The 13,167-nt window shown below is 34.3% G+C and overlaps 1 protein-coding gene across 3 annotated transcripts in view; it reads left to right on the top strand.

Annotated features, from left to right (window-relative positions):
- The window catches only part of LOC145293851 (uncharacterized), a 3,143,230-nt gene that overhangs the window by 1,587,281 nt on the left and 1,542,782 nt on the right, over nucleotides 1–13,167 (top strand). The window lies entirely within an intron of this gene.

Genomic DNA, 13,167 nt, shown 5'->3' on the forward strand with positions numbered 1-13,167 from the left:
TTGCCTTAAGCTTTCAGAATGAAACCTCTGGAGACCTTCAAAACACCTTGATCTCAATCCTTTTCGGTCATTCACCTCATCTTCAAGACTCCTATATGGTATGTTCACTGCAGACAAGTTACTCTTCAACTTGTCCTTGTACCTTAGCCAAGGACGTCCGACAATTCTTTTACCACCCTCAAATCGACTGTACATCGCAATTTTTGGAATTCTGTCATCGGGCATCCTCAATACATGACATGCCCACCGAAATTGCGATTGAATAAGGCATAATTCAATGCCAGATATTTTGTCATTTTGTGAATAATTCGGCATTTGATACCTTGTCGTGGAGGCTAAGACCACATATGGAGCGTAGACAGTTTTGTGGAAAACGTCCAGCTGATTAATGTGATGTCTGTATTGAGTCCATGACTCAGATACATAAAGAAGAATGGAAAGAACAACAGCACGGTAGACAAGGATTTTTGTGTCTAGTCGAATACCCCTTTCGTTCCATAAGCGATGGCGGAGATTTCCAAAGGCAAAAGTGGCCTTAGCAATCCTGCTGACAATTTCATCACCAAGAGAATCGCCCTGATTCACCTTGCTACCAAGGTAAGGAAAGGACTTGACATAATTGATATCATGACCGTCGACTTTCAGGTTGCGCGCAGGAAATCTATACTCTGATGGATTTTGCTTTACGCCTTCAACTTGTTTTGGGGGTTGGTGTGGCTGATGCACTACCTCATTCTTCCTTATGCTAATTGGCAGGCCAAAGACCTTGCACGCGGCTGAAAATCGATCAAGAAGAACCTGGGCTTCCTAAAAGGATGTGGCTACCAGTGCTCTTTGGCAAGTTTTAAGAAGGCTTGATGGTCACTACCAACACGAGCATTGAAATCGCCAGCAAGAACGAGTTTATCATGGTGTCGAACTCTGGAGAGGACATCACGGTGGGTATTGTAGAAGTCATCCTTCTCTTGATCTGAACTGGCTTACGTTGGGGCGTAACAACTAACTAGCGTCACCCTGGTGTTTCCTTCTAACTCTAAGGAAAGAGTTGCCACACGATCAGATATGCCTTTGGGAAAAGACGACAAGGAATTTGCCATCTTGGACTTAATGGCAAAACCAACGCCTGATTGGCGGGGTTCATTTTCTGCCTTTCCTGACCAAAAGAAGTCATATCCACCCTTTTTCTCTCGAAGTTGAGAATTGCCAGGCAAGCGAGTTTCACATAAGACCGCAATGTCAACATCATACCTCTGTAACTCAAGAGAAATAAGGGTTGTCTTGCGCTCGGGTGCAACATTATTATCCTTGAGGGTACGGACATTCCAACACGCTATTGAGAGATTTTTTGTTGAGGTTTTTTGTCGTATTCTATTGTTCTGACTGCGTAACTGGATAACCAGCCAGCTGCAGCGGGCTGCCAAGTTAAGTGGTGATGAAGCAATTTTTAGGGCTCCTTTTATCGCCCGCTCCCCGCCACAGGGAAAACAGTGCTATCCCTAAATAGGGCTGCTTTGTCCCTGATGGAGGACACGAACAGCACAATTGCTCACAGGTTTGTGCTAGAACGGTCATCTACTATAAGCCGCCACTGTGCAGAGGTCCGGCTGAGGACTTCCAGTAATATCCTTTACCTGTCCCCGTCGCTTTCTCTCCATCGCCAGTGGACTTCTTGCAGGACAGTATGAGGTTTTCATATGAAATTATGACAGGCTATCCGAAACCCACACAAAGGACTTGATTTAAGTGGTGAAGGCTCGTGTAGGACCATCCACACTTTTTGGAACTGCTGATTAACTTACTCGGTGCAAACCAATTGCCACAGAACAAGCAGACAACACCACTCAGGTTTGATGTAAGAGTTTCCTTCTCGTAGTGGTATACCGCGCCCCCAGACACCAACCTGGTAATTTCCTTGTACCAGCGCAATATATATATATATATATATATATATATATATATATATATATATATATATATATATATATATATATAAGTATACATACACACATGATGCTAGTTGGCCGTTGCCCCCGAAAAGGGGTTCATTCGCCCGTTGAAAGGTTTTGTTTTTAATCCTTCAGGGAGACTATCCGCCCTCCTCACCAAACAAGTCTGGTGGGGGAACCAGTTTAGTCGCCGGTGACCCGACCATGTGGCAGGTAGTACTGGGTTACATGGTACCAGTAGCATATGACATGACCTGACATGTTGGTAGTGCCCATCTGTTGTGGACCGGTGTACTTGGTAAGCATGGCATAGGCAAGGTAAATGCAAATGGTTTACGACTTCTTACAATATGTAGGGAGTTTGACCTCTGTATTACCAATACCATATTCATACAACCTGTGAATCGGAGGACGACATGGATGCATCCTCGTTCAAAGGACTGGCATCTTATTGACTTCGTCATAACAAAGCGGAAGCACATGAGTGACTTCAAAATTACCCGCTTTTCCACACTTCTTGCTATCTTTCGGATCACGCCCTTCTCAGAAGTAAACTGTCGTTGAGTGTGCTAAGGCACCGAGTTAAAAATCAACAGTCCCCAAACGCATTGATGTGCGGCCTCTTAAATCCAGGGAAAAGAGAACTGAGCTCTCCAATAAGCTTGATGAAAACCTTGAGGGTGTTGATGTAACTGATGATGTTGAATCTTCTTGGAAAGCATTGCGAGAAGCAACTCAAACTGTAGCAGTAGAAGTCCTTGGAATACCGAAAAGAAAACACCAGGATTGGTTTGACGAAAGTGCCGATGAAGTTAAAGCACTGATTAACCAAATGCACTCATGTCACAAATCTTGGATTGAGGACAAAAACTCAACAGTGAAGCACACAGCTTACAAAAAGTGTAAAGGTGAGGTACAGCGAGCTCTCCGAGCTATGAAAGAACAATGGTGGTACAATAAGGCAATTGCACTGCAGGGAGCTGCTGACAGCAAGAACACGAAATCCTTCTATGATGGTCTGAAAGAGGTATTTGGCTCTCAGAAAAGTGGTGCTTCCCCATTTAGCAGAGCCGATGGAGAGGCATTGCTGACTGATAAATCAGATATTCTCAATCGTTGGAAGGAGCACTTTGAAACTGTCTTAAACACTTCATCTGTCATTGACAGCGATGTTGTGTCCTCTATTCCTCAGAATCCAACTATTCCAGAATTGTCATTGGAACCTGCTTATCAGGAGGTATGGGAATCCATCAAACAAAATGCTTGTGACAATCCCCATTACCAAACGGATCCAATTCCGCCTGAAGTGTACAAGCATGGTTGGCATGTGCTGGTAAAAAAGCTCCATTCTCTCTTTGTAAAGATATGGAAAGCAGGCCGAGTTCTAGAGGACTACAAAGATGCCTGCATCAAACATCTCTACAAAAATAAGGGAGTCAAGAATGTATGTGACAACCATCGGGGGATATCTCTGCTTTCAATTGCAGGAAAGATTTTGGCAAGGCTCATTCTAAACCGAATCATAAATCGTCTTGTTTAACACCCGTCTAGCTGAATCCACTGTGAAAAATTTCCCCCACTCTATATCTGTGCCTAAATCAAAACGCGGATTCCATGAACAAAGCTTCTTTCTTAGAACTGCACGCCTGTGGAACTCTGTTCCGTCAGCCTGCTTCCCTCCGGACTACAACTTAGATGTCTTCAAGTTTAATGCTAACAAATTCCTAATGAACTGCCACCTTAAGTAAACACTCCATCAAATCTCCACACTAACGTAATGTACTTGCAATAACCCTTATCCCTGAGTGGCTTCTGGGCTTTGATAAGTGTGATCACTGTGTAAAAAAAAAGGTGTATCCAGAGTCACAGTGTGGGTTTCGGACGGGTCGCGGCACCATTGACACGATATTTTCCTTACGTCAGGTGGCAGAAAAGGCCCATGAGAAAAATCAGGAATTGTATATGGTGTTTGTTGACCTGAAGAAGGCCATCGACACTGTGACTATATATATATATATATATATATATATATATATATATATATATATATATATATATATATATATATATATATATATATTACTTGTGGGCCGGCACCGAATCTTACTGTTACACCAAAGGCGTGTTAGGTGCAACCCTATTATCCAGAGGATCACCAGTGTCTTGCGCTTTCCCAGGTAAAATTTGGTATTGCTTTTGAAGCAGATATCAAAGATGTAATTTGCATTATGTGAACCCCAATCGAAACCACACATAATACCACAACCCCGGCCACAAATCTCGTGGAGCTGTGCCCTAAAGTGTGAAATCGTTCGGATTCGCATGTTGAAGGTACTGGCAATGTCTCTTTGGTCATGAATTGTAACAGTAGAAAACATGGATTGTCAGCGTCGAATCTCCCTTCTCGCCAGTTAAATTTAATTGAGTTTCAGACACGAAAGCATGCTCCTATCGCTCTAGAGATTTGGACAACACTGGCCAACTAGTAGATGGTCGGAAACAGGAAAATAACAATACCAATTCTTATCAAACAGAAATAAAATCATGTCGTATTTTCTAGCGCTGAAATTTTATCGTACCACTACGTAATTTATAACCTTTGTAAAAATTTATATCAATCTAGCCAATCTCCTACCTCATATATATATATATATATATATATATATATATATATATATATATATATATATATATATATATATATATATATAAACTCTTATATGTGTGATTTATATTAACCCATTCCATTTGTTTGTTATTTCTTTTTTTAATTTGGGGTTCTTATATTTATTTTCGTCTATTATAACATTTTCTTATGTATACATGTGTGCGCTCTTCTGCGCTCTTCTGCGCTCTTCTGGGCAAGTGTGTCTTTTCTTGTCGACTTTACTTGCATCTACTTCTGCTGCGTTCCAACTAACTACGCTTTGAGTGACAGTTCTATTATAAGCGGCCAGTTCAGGTTGCAGTCATATTTCTACTCCAATTTCCGGCCACGTGATGTTAATATTATATCCGTCATGTGTCCACGATTACATCGTTTTTTTTTACACTGTACTTTATCTTTGACGAAATACTTCGTCCTCCTTTTGTCCTTATATATATATATATATATATATATATATATATATATATATATATATATATATATATATATATATATATATATGTGTGTGTGTGTGTGTGTGTTAGTGTGTTTGTATGTATGTGTATGTTTCAGTCTGAATACATATATAATTATACACATATATGTGAGAATATTTTTATCTATGAATTTATATATATATATATATATATATATATATATATATATATATATATATATATTGATGTGTGGAAACGTGTCTATATAGGTACCGTATTCAAATTTGAATGAATATTAAATTTTCTGTATAGTTTTTATAGGCATACACGCAACTATAAATGTAGACATGTTCTAAAGAAGTTACGCAAGAGAACGTAAGTTTTTTTTACCAAACGAGAACTCACCACAAAGCAAGAATGTCAAACTGAACTTAATACTTCGAATCAAACGCTAAAAAGTTGATCTTATTTCTGAATGATATAAAAGTTCGAGCATATATTCTGTTTCGTAAAGTGCGACTAATATTAATGACAAATTACATATTAAAATAAGGAAAAACAGGAAACAAATCAGTAAGAAAGCATGAAATACCCTTTATATTGTATGTGTGCTAATAGTGTAATCGTAACTGTACTTTTTTATCAGAGGAAATGACTGGTATATTCGATTTACAAAATTGCATATTTAAGACCAATAGATAACAAACAAAAAACAGGACGAATAAAACAATAAATAAGTAAGTGAGTTTTATGATTGAATGTTTTCTCACAGGGAATTTATTAAATGTGATTAGACATTTTTCTTAACAAGCGTATTCTTAAACGTTTTCTTTGCATCGTAACTATTTAGTAAACGTCCCACAAATAGTTTATTACGTGGTATGTTTATGCCAATACAGGTGTGTTATTAGTGTGGCTATGACAAGATGATATGTTTTACATTATTTTAACTCTGGAGAATATATAAGGAATTATCTTATGTTTTTGATAATGTAAAGTGTTTGTCGATTAATTAATTATGTCTGTGTCGGACATACACTTGAGGCTATAAACAATGATAGGAATAGTCTCTTGTCAGAGCCCTAGTAATGAGATATCAATTTTAATGTAAGTGTTTGTTAAAGCTTTTGATTGGATTTATATATCGTTTTTATACATCTACTTAGATACAAATTGAATTTCTAGTTAAAAAGTATTCTTTTTACGTACAGTATAATATTACAAAAAATGTGTTTCCATGTATTTATAGAGAAATTTACATATATACAGTTCCGCGAAAAAGAAAGTCCGCGCTTGAATTTTATACAAAAACTGAAAATTTTAGCTAAATTTAATTATACTGTTTAAACAGCCTAGCGTTATTTCATTAGGATTCAACTTGTCAATAATTTTACTTATTCATATTTGACTTTTAATTGAAATATTCTAGTGTCCAGGTATTTTTAAAAAATAACTTCAAATGGAGGAGGCAAACGAAAGTCAGCGCAACAGATTGGCTAAAAAACAGCTTAAATTATCGCCCCTAAATCAGTTTAAAATATCCACCAACAGGCAATAAAACATTTATAATTGTAATCGTTGTTGTTCTAGGTTATACAACCAAACATTTAGTCCATATGCACCGACTTTCTCTTAGTGATCGTTAGGAGCTCACTAATCTCCAACTTTCTGTATAGCCCCTTAAGACATCGGCCGCAGATTGAAATGTGATGAGAAAACGGTAGAAAGACTGTGCAAAAGCACAAACATAACGGCAGTGTTCGTGATGCCCCTAAATCCTGTCGAACTGGCGTCAATTGAAAATCAAATACGAACAGGGAAAATTTTAAAGCAATAAAAGTCAAATACAAATTAGATATAGTTTGTTTACAGAGTTACATTAAATTAAGCTTAAATTTGTATTCTTTAAAAAAATTACAAGTGCGGACTTTCTTTGTTTCCACCTATATATATATATATATATATATATATATATATATATATATATATATATATATATAGTAAGTTATAAAATATATATGGCGATTACGCTACACTGAATATTCCGCGTTTCATCCACTCTAGGATTCTTCAGGCTTATGCGCGAATTTTGTGGGTGTCTGTCTTTTTTATATACGCACCTTATATTGAGATTTCAGTTAGCCAATCAGCTTTTTAGTAAATCAGTTTTTTTTTCTTGTAGACCGGTTCCTTTGTGTGTGCTCGATTTAGCTTGGATATCTAGTTTCTTGACCTGTTTTAAATCTAGGTTGTGTTTTTTTTAATATTAGTTTATAGTAATTTATAAAATATATATGGCGATTAATCTACACTGAATATTCTGCGTTTCATCCAACTATAGGATTCGACAGGCTTATGCGCGAATTCTGTCGTTCTTTTTTTTATTATATATGTTAAGGATTTCTAGTTGGCCAATCAGCTTTCTAGTATCCACCGCGCCCCTTCCTCTCAGCCAATAGGGCATGCATTTTATCAAACAAAGGGGATGTTTTAGGGCTATGTTAGTGGTTTTAGGTGGCCGTTCTCCTATTTTTATATACATATAAATATACGTGTGTGTACACAATAATGCACATATATATATATATACATATATACATATATATATACATATATGTGTGTGATCGTTTATGTATATTCATGTTTATTTAATTTATTTACTTGTTTGTTTTCTGATTGGCCAACTAGAAATCTTCAACATACTTAAAAACAAGAAGCAACGACAGAATTCGCGCATAAGCCTGACGAATCCTGAATTTGGATGAAACGCAGAATATTCAGTGTAGCTTAATCGACATATATATTTTATGAATTACTAACTTGCTCTACCTACGTATTGAGCAATTTTGAAGTAAATACGTTTACGCATAAATCTATACTTTCGTATATCAAATTTATGTGAATAAATGAAGTAGTTATATTAGTTTATATATATATATATATATATATATATATATATACACATGTATATGTGTGTGTACATACATACATGCACACACATATCTATATACATATATATATATATATATATATATATATATATATATATATATATACATACATATACGTGTGATCGTTTATGTATATTCATGTTTATTTGATTGATTTATTTGTTTATTTTCTATTGTTTTTGTCAGTTTTAAAACTATTTTGTATCGCTATCCTAGAGTAAATTCTATCTTTTGAACACAGTTGCTCGCTATTTCTCTTCTACAGTTTAATAGTACAGGATAGCAAATTTTTCATGAAGGCATAATCTACATGGGTCTTCTAGGTCTTTACACGTGGTAGTTTGTCTTATTATTGTTCATTCGACTACCGGCGCATGTCCGCTTTCATTGAGTTCCCAGTATTTATCTGCTAGCGTTGTTTCATACGGTGTTTTTATTGTTGTGTAGCTTAATTGGCATGTATATTTTATAACTTGCTAACTCGCTCTACGTATTGAGCACTTTTGAAGTAAATACTTAAAGTTTGCGCATAAATTTATACTTTCGTATATTAATTTAATGTGAGTAAATGAGGTTGTTATATATATATATATATATATATATATATATATATATATATATATATATATATCATCCGTGGTGAATACAGTATTAGTAATTACATTACTTTTTTTGTGAAAATCGAATGTATACTGTTTAGGAAACCGACCAAACGTCAATTATCAAGGAACAGAATGAAATCGAGTATGTGCATATATGTAACATTAACATTTCGTACAATCCGTACAATGATAAATAAAAAAGTGTAATTGAATACAACCATAAAATTGCCACATGATAATTTGATTGTTGAAATTTGAACACGATGCATATTCTGTAAAATAGTGACAAGATTATATTGTAGTCTTGGGAACCGATGCATATACTATTATTCAGGCGTTAAAGAATCAATAAATGTATGGTTTGCGCTTTCCATATACAATCGTATCATCAAAACTATACCCAAACTCAGAAAAGCAATCATTTTTGTTTAAATGCATAAAACTGAGACAGTAAATCCAATTGTAACTGAATCTTGGGCATTTCTTCCCAACAAGTACATAATATATTGCACGAACTATTATTTGTGATACACTTGAGATTGTTATAATAATGAGTTCTGAACAAATATGTTTCCTTTCGCGAATAAATGAAACGATGGAAACATAATCATATACGCTAGGAAATCTTACATAGCTACATAAAATCGACACCATATGAAACATTGTAAGCATATAAGCTTGCTTCTCTTGCACGAAATTTAACATTTAAATTGGTAATCTAATTCCTTTTTTTAGTATATGTATACATATGATAATGGTTAAATGTAGGAACTAGTGTTATGAAGTACATCCTATTTTGGAGGCTGCGTTACGTGTGTGTAGGTTAATCATTTCTTGCTACAATAAAAATCATATAAAACATTTGATATGTACTGATTTTAAGGGTTTTGCGTTTAATATTATCTCTTACAGATGCTTCCTGCATTTTCGGAATTCTAATTTCGTACAATTTACATTTAAGTGTTGCTACGTCATAAAGTAAATATAAAATAAGTCAAGTAAAATGCAAATAAAAGGGCATAGACTGGTTAGTTGTTTTTAAAAAAGCGCATTGGTAATGCACTTTAATGAGAAGAATTTGTGCAAGTTGGTATCTTGACAAAGTGATCTACATTTAAAATACAATTTAGCACGATCAAACTTAATACCATAAAAAACCAGCTTGTAAGCGATCGTAAAATAAATAGAACATTAGTCAGAAAAAAGCAACTGATGTTTTGTGAAATATTGCTCTTATTTCAATTTGGAACTTAAGTAATTTACAGAATTTGTTATTCACTTTATGAATTAAAATTTTCTTATATTTGATTAAAAAATTTATTTCGCTTTTCTAGTAATGATATTCGAAAATTACTTATTTAATTATAGTTGCAGCAATGCATAGTTTCCATGAGTTAAAACAGTTATATGGCTTAGATTAACTGAGCTCATCCCACCAGACTGAGAAAGGAATATTAGTAGATCTTTGTATTTTCATTCAAGCCGACAAATATGTTCCTTAATTACCATCACTGAGTGTACTATTAAATTGAGATGTTTGGTAATATATAATTAGCTTAATTAAAGAAACACTAGATCCAATGTATGCGTATAGTTGTAATGGTGCTATTCTCATTGAGATTGAAATTTATATATAGTGGATTATAAAAAATATGTATCATATTTCATCCTATTACTCAATTATGAAATTTGAGGAGAAATACTAATACATTATAATGGATATTATGAGGAAATTACTCTCAGTGCATATGCTTGGTGAAATAGTTGGTATATAAAACAATGTCGAAATCGTTGGCAGTGGATGGAAGTCGCATATATTTTAGATATTTTATTTCTGGGGGTTTCATTCTAATCGCGTCCTTATGCAAGAATACACATCTTTAATTGTTTCACTTATTTTGGATGCAAAACTAACGATTTTGTGGAAATTACAATTAGTTCTCAAGCTAAGAATATAGGATAACCTATATATATATATATATATATATATATATATATATATATATATATATATATATATATATATATATATGCACATTTAAAAAAAAAACACCGTATAAAAACAACACTAGCGAATAAATACTGGGAACTCAAAGAAAGCGGACATTCGCCGGTAGTCGAATGGAAAATAATGAGACAAGCTACCACATGCAGACATTTAGACGACCCATGTAAATTATGACTCACATGAAAAATGTTCTATCCTGTACTTTAAAGAACTTAACAATCCATTAAACTGTAGGCGGGAAATAGCAAACAACTGTGTTCAAAAAATAAAAACTTACTCTAGGATAGCGATACAAAATAGCTTAAAAACTAACAATAACAATAGAAAATAAACAAATAAATAAATTAAATAAACATGAATATACATAAATGATCACACACATATATGTATATAAATATGTATATATATGTGCATGTATGTGTGTACACATAGGTATATTTATAAGTATAAAAAAAGGAGAACGTCTACCTAAAACCCCTAACCTAGATCTAAAACAGATCCTTTGTTTGATAAAATGCATGCCCATTGGCTTATAGGAAGGGGTGCGCTGATTACTAGAAAGCTGATTGGCCAACTAGAAATCCTCAACATATACAAAAACAAGAAGCAACCACAGAATTAGCGCATAAGCCTGACGAATCCTATAGTTGGATCAAACGCAGAATATTCAGTGTAGCTTAATCGCCATATATATTTTATAAATTACTAACTAGTTCTACCTACGTATTGAGCACTTTTGAAGTAAATACTTAAAGTGTACGCATAAATCTATACTTTTGTGTATTAAATTTATGTGAATAAATGAAGTAGTTATATACGTATATATATATATATATATATATATATATATATATATATATCTTGTAATTGTAGAAATTGCCCTCTAGACCATATAACTAGGTGAGCAAAAACAGGTGCCGCGTACAAATTTATTACATTTACTGTATAGTCCACTACATTTTATAACATTTGAGCGCCATTTAGTCCATATTCTGTACTTATGATAAAATTCTACGCCTCATCCTAGAACGCTGTCATAACAACCTCAACTATGTTTCGAGGAATATTCGTAGTGTTCCCTTCTAAATACAAAGTAATCTTACTGCTCCGCGGCAGCACCGGGAGGATGTCTAAACTGTTAACGTATTTGGAGTTGCACCCTAACAAATTATGTGATATACACATAGCCTTTATACAGTACTGCTCTTTTCAATACAATACATTAAATTATCTATTTCTACATTCCTCCTCATCTCAATTGCTGAAATTGACTATTCGTCTATTCTAGAATCTAACTTTCATTACAAAATCGAACGCTTCAGAAATTTACAATTGGGGCTAAATTCTATACTGTAGGCAATCGTTTTATATAAAATACACTTAACATGACATAGTAAACAATTGCGACATACTGAGACAAAGTTTATAAGAAAAGAATGCTTTCATTTATACTTTAACTATTCTGCACATGTTAATTTTAATTAAACAGATACGCCACCGTTCTGAATATTTTTGTTTACATACATCGGACATATTTTTTTTAACATATCGGCAATGATACCCATTATTTTTTCTTTATTAATCTAGCTTTTATTGAATATAATAAAAGCTAGGAAAACCCCCTTTTTCAAGTAGGATTAACGTGTTTTATTCAAACACTTAGTAAAAAGGACTAAAAACACGGATTAAGTATTTATATAGCCGAGAACGAGAATCATTTTACAGTTTACATAATTAAGCCTTAAAACTGTCTGCTATTTTACAGTTTATGCACTTAAATTTTCCTCATATGTTATTTGGAAATCTACAATTTACCCTATGCATTCTTTATAATCTTTTGATATTTACTTGACAATCGGTTTTGTTTTTCATTTATAAAACGAAAATTGTTAATTTATACTCGACTTAGAAACCTTTTTTTCGTGTGTTTGTGTGTGTGCGTGTACATGCGTGACTGTGTGGGCATGCGTTTTTTTTTTTGCGTGTCTGCCAATGTGTGTCCGTGTATTAGTGTCTGTGCGGCGTGTGTGTCTGCGGCAGGCATATTTGTAGAATCAAGCAGATTACGTCACACCAAGGCGTGGTTTCGCGGGGACAGGTAGGGTATAATATTTTGATTGCAAAATTCCTCTCTAATTAAATTACCGTTTGTTTGCAACTACACATGCCACATACAAATGTATTATTTCTAATCTATTATCCACAATCTCATGTAAATTTTGAAAGCAATTTGCGCCACATTGTCTCTTTATAAAAACTCCAATATGTAAGGCCACGGGCGTTATAATAACAATCCAAACTATCTTAACAGGAAGTATTTCGAATTTTACCTTCTTAATACAAATTAGACTTATCGCTCCCAGGCATTACCGTGTGGATATTTACAGTTTCGATTCATATCGAATTGTACTATATTAAACTGGGTCATATACACCTAACCATTATATTAAAAGCTAGATACATCTCCCTATTAGTAGGTACGACAGACGGTAGACATGCGCTTCACAATACACTAAACCTTTGCACGGACAAACCGATGATTAGTCCAGACACTCTGCACCACGCATGACACGAAC

The sequence above is a fragment of the Euprymna scolopes genome, chromosome 1 (assembly GCF_053919585.1).
Source record: "Euprymna scolopes isolate OS-2025 chromosome 1, ASM5391958v1, whole genome shotgun sequence".
NCBI classification, from domain to species: Eukaryota; Metazoa; Mollusca; class Cephalopoda; order Sepiida; family Sepiolidae; genus Euprymna; species Euprymna scolopes.